At 40.2% G+C, this 7,273-nt stretch overlaps 1 long non-coding RNA gene across 1 annotated transcript in view; it reads left to right on the top strand.

Moving 5' to 3' along the window:
• Positions 1–1,727: 1,727 nt before the first annotated feature.
• Positions 1,728–7,273, top strand: part of LOC128591775 (uncharacterized) — a 47,455-nt gene continuing 41,909 nt past the window's right edge. The window contains exons 1-2 of the long non-coding RNA XR_008381656.1: positions 1,728–1,784; positions 2,159–2,279. This is a non-coding gene — a long non-coding RNA (uncharacterized LOC128591775). The remainder of the gene's footprint in view (positions 1,785–2,158; positions 2,280–7,273) is intronic.

Below are 7,273 nucleotides of genomic sequence, written 5' to 3'. Positions count from 1 at the left end.
GGAGCTCTGGGGAGTGAGGTAAAGGCAGGCTCTGTCTGAGGGGGGTGGGCACAGCACAAGTCTCTGCAGGGCAGTGACTGGCACTGGAGCTGGTAACCAAGGATGCTGCTCCCCAGGCAAAGGAACCAGAACATTCTGTGCAGGACAAAGGAACATAAGCAGAAGGCTAAAGGCCCAAAAGAAAAATGCCAGGCAAATAATTTAAATATTTGAAGCTTAGTGATTCAGTGGTTGATCATTTTTTAATGAAATCAAAGATTAAAAATGAAGAAAACAAAACCTGTTGAAATCTTATGTTAGAATTGGTTTAAATCTAAGCAGTCTTTTTGTTCTGGATTGATCAATATTCAATCTTAATTGCCCAGCATATTAATAATATGAGAATGAAGTTTTCTTGGTCTTTTAAAAATTAATTTAAAATATTTTTAAAATTGACACATAAAATTATATTTATTGTGTACAACATGATGTTTTAAAGAATACATATGCTGTGGAATGAAGACATCTACCTAATTAACATATGGCCTCCTTCTAGCTGTTCCTTCTGCAGTCACTTTTGTGAAGTGAATACACCCATTCTTTTTGACACTTTTTTTTTTTTTTTTTTTTGTAGAGACAGAGTCTCACTTTACTGCACTTGGTAGAGTGCCGTGGCGTCACACGGCTCACAGCAACCTCCAACTCCTGGGCTTAAGCGATTCTCTTGCCTCAGCCTCCCGAGCAGCTGGGACTACAGGCGCCCGCCACAACGCCCGGCTGTTTTTTGGTTGCAGTTTGGCGGTGGCACCTGCCATCCTCGGTATACGGGGCCGGTGCCTTACCGACTGAGCCACAGGCGCTGCCCCTTTTTGACACTTTTAAGAATAAGTTTTGTTAACTACAGTCACTCTATTATACAACTTATCTCCCAAACTTGTTCCTCTTATCTGAAACCTCCTGTCCCTTGATCAACATCTTCCCTATCCTTCCTCCTTTCCCCCACAACCAGCCTAGCTCCTGGTAACTATCGCTCTACTCTCTGCTTCCAAGAGATCAATGTTTTTAGATTTTGTGTGTGGTGAGATCATGTGGTATTTGTTTTTGTATGTGCCTGGATTGTTTCATTTAACATTATGTCGACAGGTTCGTCTACCTACCTTGTAAGAAATTACAAGATTTTCTTCCGCAGAGGCAGCCGAAGATTCCCCAGTGAGAAGAGGGGTCTGAGGTCGTCCAGTTGCGAGTACAGGGGCGGCAGCGATGCCGTCGCCATACTCCAGAACTCAGGCACGTCCCTCAGCTTGCGCGTGTCCGCGGTGACCGACATTTCCCGAGGTCTGGCCATGGTGGTTTGGTTCTGAGCTCCCCCAGAGCGGCCCAGGGGAGAGAGGGGCGACACACGCACTAGGTGGTTTCCTAGGAGTTCAAAGAGGCCTGGTGGAGCGGAGCTGTGCCTAACCGAGCCGATGTGGGTCAAAGTGGGTCCAAGAGGGCTGAGCCAGATGGAGCAAACTACTGGATCCCGCCCCGCTGGGGGAACTGGTGACCCGCCTTTTCCCACGTGCTGAAGACAGCGGACTCGTGCACGTGGGCGGGGTGGACGCAGCCATAACTTGGAGCCCAAAGGGGCCGAGTGGAACCGAACAGAGTGGAGGCGGGGCCGGACGGAGCCGATCCGGGGCCGGTGGGCGGGGCGAGCCGTTGGAGCGGGAGCGCGCGCGGCAGAGCTCGGCGGTGGAGCCCAACTGGCAAGAGGAGGCAGAACGGTCGGCGGCTGGAGGCTGTGGGAGTTGGAGTTGATAGAGGTGTGGCCACGGCTGGAAATATTTTACTATCCTCTGTTCAGACTCAACTGGAAAGCAGGACTCCTGGGTCCAGTGCAGATGTAACCTCAGAGGAGCGTCTTTTCCACTGGCGCCTCAGTTTCTCCCTTTACCGAGTTAGGGCAGTGGAGGGAGGCAGAGGAGGCTGGTGGCGCCGCCTTTCTTAGGCCCCCACGCCTGGGTGGACTTCTCAGACCCTCCAGTGGGATGGGATGGTCAGTCTTCCCTTAGGGTCGCCAAGTTCAGTTCAGGGTGTAGGGGTTGGTGGGAGGGGGTCCAGTGGGGAGTGTTTTGGGGAAAATCAGAGTGGACATTTTGCTCTTCAGGAGATAAGCGTTGCTTGTGTTTATTCACAGAGCGTTTCCCAGTGCTTCATGTGGCAGATGCCACATTTGCAGATCCAGAGAGGTGATGTGAGGCACTGGCGCAGGTGAAGCCTGAGCAGAACCCCAAAGTTGGAACTTCGGCTTATTTACGGTGAGCAGGTGGCAGGGCCCTGGGCCGGGCAGGAGGAGTCAGCGGCCGGTCTGTGTCCTGCCAGGGCAGCCTCGCTGAGCTTCAGTGTTTTAACGTTTGAGGTGAAGAAAGTGACGCCTGCCTCCCAGGCTAGTGTGCAATTCACAGGCAACCTTTGAATTAAATGCTTGGGGGATAGATGAGGTAGGAAATCTGTACTTTGACAGTTTTACCATGTAGTCTTATATATGCAGAATAAGGAGTCTTTTCCCCAATGTAATATTTTTGTTTCGTTTATTGAATATCAAATGGCAATATGAGGCTGGTTTAATCTCTAGGTTTTCTATTCTGGTTCGTATGTCCATGTCTCTATTTTTGTGCCAATGGCATACTGTTTTGATCACTGTGGACTTATAACCTGAGGTCTGGTAGAGTGATCTCTTTGGCTTTGTTTTATTACTAAGAATTGGCTTGGCTATACGGCTTTTTTTCTGGGTCCATACAAAACTAAGAACTATTTTTTTTTTCAGTACTTCGAAGTATGATGTTGGTATTTTAATGAGGATTGCATTAAATCTGTAGGTTGTTTCGGGTAGAATAGACATTTTAACAATGTTGATTCTTTCCAGCCAAGAGCATGGTATATATTTTTCCATTTGTTAACATCTTCTGCTATTTCTTTTTTTAGGATTTAATAATTCTCTTTGTATAGATCCTTACCCCCTTTGTTAGGTATATTCCCAAGTATTTTATTTTCTTTGAAGCTACTATAAAGGGTATTATGTCCCTGATTTGCTCCTTAACTTGCCTGTTACTGGGATATACAAAGGCTACATTTGTGGACATTAATTTTATACCCTGAGCTGTTACTGTATTTCTTAGTCACTAACAGGAGTCTCTGAAGTTTTCTAAGTATAAGATCATATCGTCAGCAAGGAGAGAGAGTTTGGCCTCCTCTGCCCCTATTTGGATGCCCTTAATATCCTTCTCTTGCCTGATTGCATTGGCTGGAACTTCCAGCACTATGTTCAATAGTGGTGATGGTGGACATCCTTGTCTGGTTGCATAAGTGGAAAAGTTTTCCATTTTACTGCATTCAGTGTGATATATGATATTGGCTGTGGGTCTGTCACAGATAGCTTCAATTAGTTTAAGAAATGAGCCATCTTTGCCTATTTTCTTTAGCATTCTTATTAGAAAAGGATGCTGAATTTTGTTGAATGTTTTTTTTTCTGTATCTATTGAAAGGATCATATGGTCTTTGTTTTTGCTTCTATTTATGTAGTGAATACTGTTTGACATTTAAAAAAATAGTAAGTTCTATTTGTTTAGGGCAGTTCTGACATTCACAACATAATCGAATGGAAATCACAGAGAGTTCCCATATGCCGTACATCACAACACATTCACAAGCCCTCTGCCTTTGGCATATTACTGCAGAGTGGTGTATCCTGCCTCAGAGTGGTACACTTGTTACAATCCAAGAACCTATATTGATACATCATTATTACCAAAGGTCCATAGTTTACATTAGGGTTCACTCTTGCTGTTGTAGTTGTGTGGGTTTTGACAAATGTATAATGTTGTGTATCTGCTATTGTAATATATAGAATAGTTTCATTATCCTAAAAATCCTCTATGATCCACCTCTTTACTCCTGCCTCCCTCATCCCCTAGAAGACCACTGACTTTTTTTTACTGTATTCATAGTTTTTTCATTTGTGAAATATAATAGAAATCATACAGTCTGTAGCCTTTTCAGATTGGCTTCTTTCCCTTAGTAATATGATTAATGTTTCTCCTGTCTTTTCATGGAATAATGGCTCATTTCTCTTTAGCACCAAATAATATTCTATTACTTGTATGTTCTACAGTTTATTTACCCATACACCTACTGTTGAGCATTTTGGTTGCTTCCAAGTTTTGGCAATCATGAATAAAACCACTATAAAATGAATAAAGCAGTTTTAAACATTGGTTTGTTTTTAATTCATTTGGGTAAATATCAGTGAGCACAAGTGCTAAATTACATGTAGCAAAACTGTTTAATTTTCTAAGAAACTGCTAAACTATTTTCTAATGTGGCTATACCATTTTAATTCCCCACCAGCAGTGAATGGGAATCTTGTTGCTTTTTATTTGCTCTGTCATTTGATGCTGTGTTTGGTGTTTTTGCATTCTAAGAAGTGTGTAGTGGTATTTCATTGACCTTTTTTTGTATGTTGTTTTAATTTACATTTCCCTGGGGACATGTTATGTTGAATATGTTCACATATGCTTACTTGCCATACGTGTACCTTCTTTGGGTGTCTAATCAAGTCCTTTGTCCATTTATTAATTACATTGTTCATTTTCATATTGTTGAGTTTTATGAGTTCTTTATATATTTTGGATAATGGGATTTTATCAGATATATCTTTTGCAAATATTTTCTTCTGGTCTGTGATTTGTCTTCATAGGGAAGATTTTAATTTTAATGAATTCTATTTTACCCAGTTATGCCCAAGGTCATCTAGGTTTTCTCCTATTTGATCTTGTGGGAGTTTTGGAATATTGTATTTTACATACATCTAGATCTTTTTTCTTTTTATTTATTATTATTATTATTATTATTATTATTATTATTATTTGTGAGATGGGGTTTTGATGGATTGGCTGACCTTGACCTCCTGGGCTTAAATGATCCTCCTGCCTCAGCCTTCTGAGTAGTTGTACCACCATGTCCACAATCTACATTTAGTTCTGTTATCTCCTGTGAGTTACTGTTTGTGAGGGTTTAAGGTCTGCGTATAGATTCATTTTTTCTTTCTTTCTTTTTTTTTTTTTTTGGCCTGTGATGTACAATTGTTCAAACACTGTTTGTTGAAAAGATGATCTTTGCTCCATTGTATTGCTTTTGTTTCTTTAAAAAGATCAGTTGACTGTATTTATATAGATCTATTTCTAGACTTAATGTTCTATTCTGTTCATCTGTCTATTCTTTACCAAAATCGTACTGTCTTGATTAATGTTTATTTACAATAATCTTGAAGTCAGGTAGTCACCATTCTCTGACTTTATTCTGCTTCAACATTGATATAGCTATTCTTGGTCTTTTATCTCTTTATATACACTTTAGAATCAATTTATTGATACTTGAAAAATAGCTTTCTGGGATTTTAAATGGGATATTGCAGTGAATCTATAGATCACTTTGGAAATAATTAATATTAAAAATATTACATCTTCCTATTCATGAAGAAAGAATATCTTTTCATTTATTTCATTCTTTGATATCTTTGATCAAAGTTTTGTAGTTTTCCTCACATAATTTGTATACATATTTTGTTAGACTCATACCCATTTTATTTTAGGGAGTGCTACTACAAATGTTAATGTGTTTTGTTTTTTTTTGTTTGTTTGTTTGTTTTGAGATACTTTGTCTCACATTGTCGCCCTTGGTAGGGTGCTGTGGCATTACAGCTCACAGCAACCTCAAACTCTCGGGCCTAAGCGATTCTCCTGCCTCAACCTCCTAAGTAGCTGGGACTACAGGCACCCGCCACAATGCCCAGCTATTTTTTTGTTGCATTTGTCATTGTTATTTGGCAGGTCCGGGCTGGGCTCAAACCTGCCGGCCTCCATGGATGTGGCCAGTGCCCTACCCACTGAGCTACAGGTGCCGCCCTATTAATATGTTTTTAACGTGAAATTATACTTGTTTGTTCCTAGTAAGTAGGAAAGCGATTTTTTTATATGTATATTACTTAGTTGCAGGGTTTTTGTTGTTGCTGATTCTTTTAGATTTTCTACATAGACAGTCATGTCATCTGTGAATAAAGACAGTCTTTTTTCATCATTCCCAAATATGTGTACCTTTAAGTTCCTTTTCTTGTCTCATGGATTATCTAGGACTTCCAGTGTGATGTTGAAAAGCAGGGGTAAGAGGGGACATTCTTTCCATAATCATAATATTGCAGAAAATCTTCTAATTTCTCACCATTAATTGTGATGTTAACTATAGGATTTTTGTAGATGTTGTTTATCTATTTAATGCTAGTCCGTATTACTAGTTTACTGAGAATGTTTATCATGAATGGGTATTGTACTTTGTCAAAAGCTTTTCCTTCATCGATCTGTAAGATCTTGTGATTTTTGTTCTTCAGCCTGTTGATGTGTTTGATTACATAGCCTTGCCTGTCTGGGATAAACACTATTGAGTCTTGGTATATAATTCTTTTTATGCATTATTCAATCTGATTTGCTAGTTTTTTTTTTGAATATTTTTGCTTCTGCCTTCATGAAAAATATTGGTCTTTGGTTGTCTTGTAATGTCTTTGTCATTGGAAGTATTCTTTTTGCTTCTATCTTCTGAAAGAGATTGTTGATAATTAGTACAAATTTTTCTTTTATAACATGATAGAATTCATCAGTAAACCTGTCTTGGCCAGGTGCTTTCTGTTTAAGTAGGTAATTCAATATTTTTTTAATTATCAATTTAATTTCTTCAATGGATAAAAACTTACTGAGATTATTTTTCTTTTTTTTTTTTTTGTAGAGACAGAGTCTCACTGTACCGCCCTTGGGTAGAGTGCTGTGGCGTCACACGGCTCACAGCAATCTCTAACTCTTGGGCTTACACGATTCTCCTGCCTCAGCCTCCTGAGCAACTGGAACTACAGGTGCCCGCCACAATGCCCGGCTATTTTTTTGTTGCAGTTTGGCCGGGGCTGTGTTTGAACCCGCCACCCTCGGCATATGGGGCTGGCGCCCCACTTACTGAGCCACAGGTGGCGCCCGAGATTATTTTTCTTATGTGAGATTTGGTATATTTTCCTTATGTGAGTTTTAGGAATCAGTGCCCTTCATTTAGGTTATCAAATTTGTGGTCATAGACCAGTTTATAATATTTCTTTATTATCCTTTTAATAGATTGTGTTTTAACTTCATTTGGTTCAAATTTTTTTTTTCTTTTTTTTTTTGTGTGTGTGTGTGTTTTTGTGGTTTTTGGCCGGGGCTAGGTTTGAACCCGCCAC

Source organism: Nycticebus coucang, chromosome 8 (assembly GCF_027406575.1).
Source record: "Nycticebus coucang isolate mNycCou1 chromosome 8, mNycCou1.pri, whole genome shotgun sequence".
NCBI lineage: Eukaryota > Metazoa > Chordata > Mammalia > Primates > Lorisidae > Nycticebus > Nycticebus coucang.
Note: the sequence above shows the minus strand (reverse complement) of the source record. Positions and strands in the feature narration are given on the sequence as shown.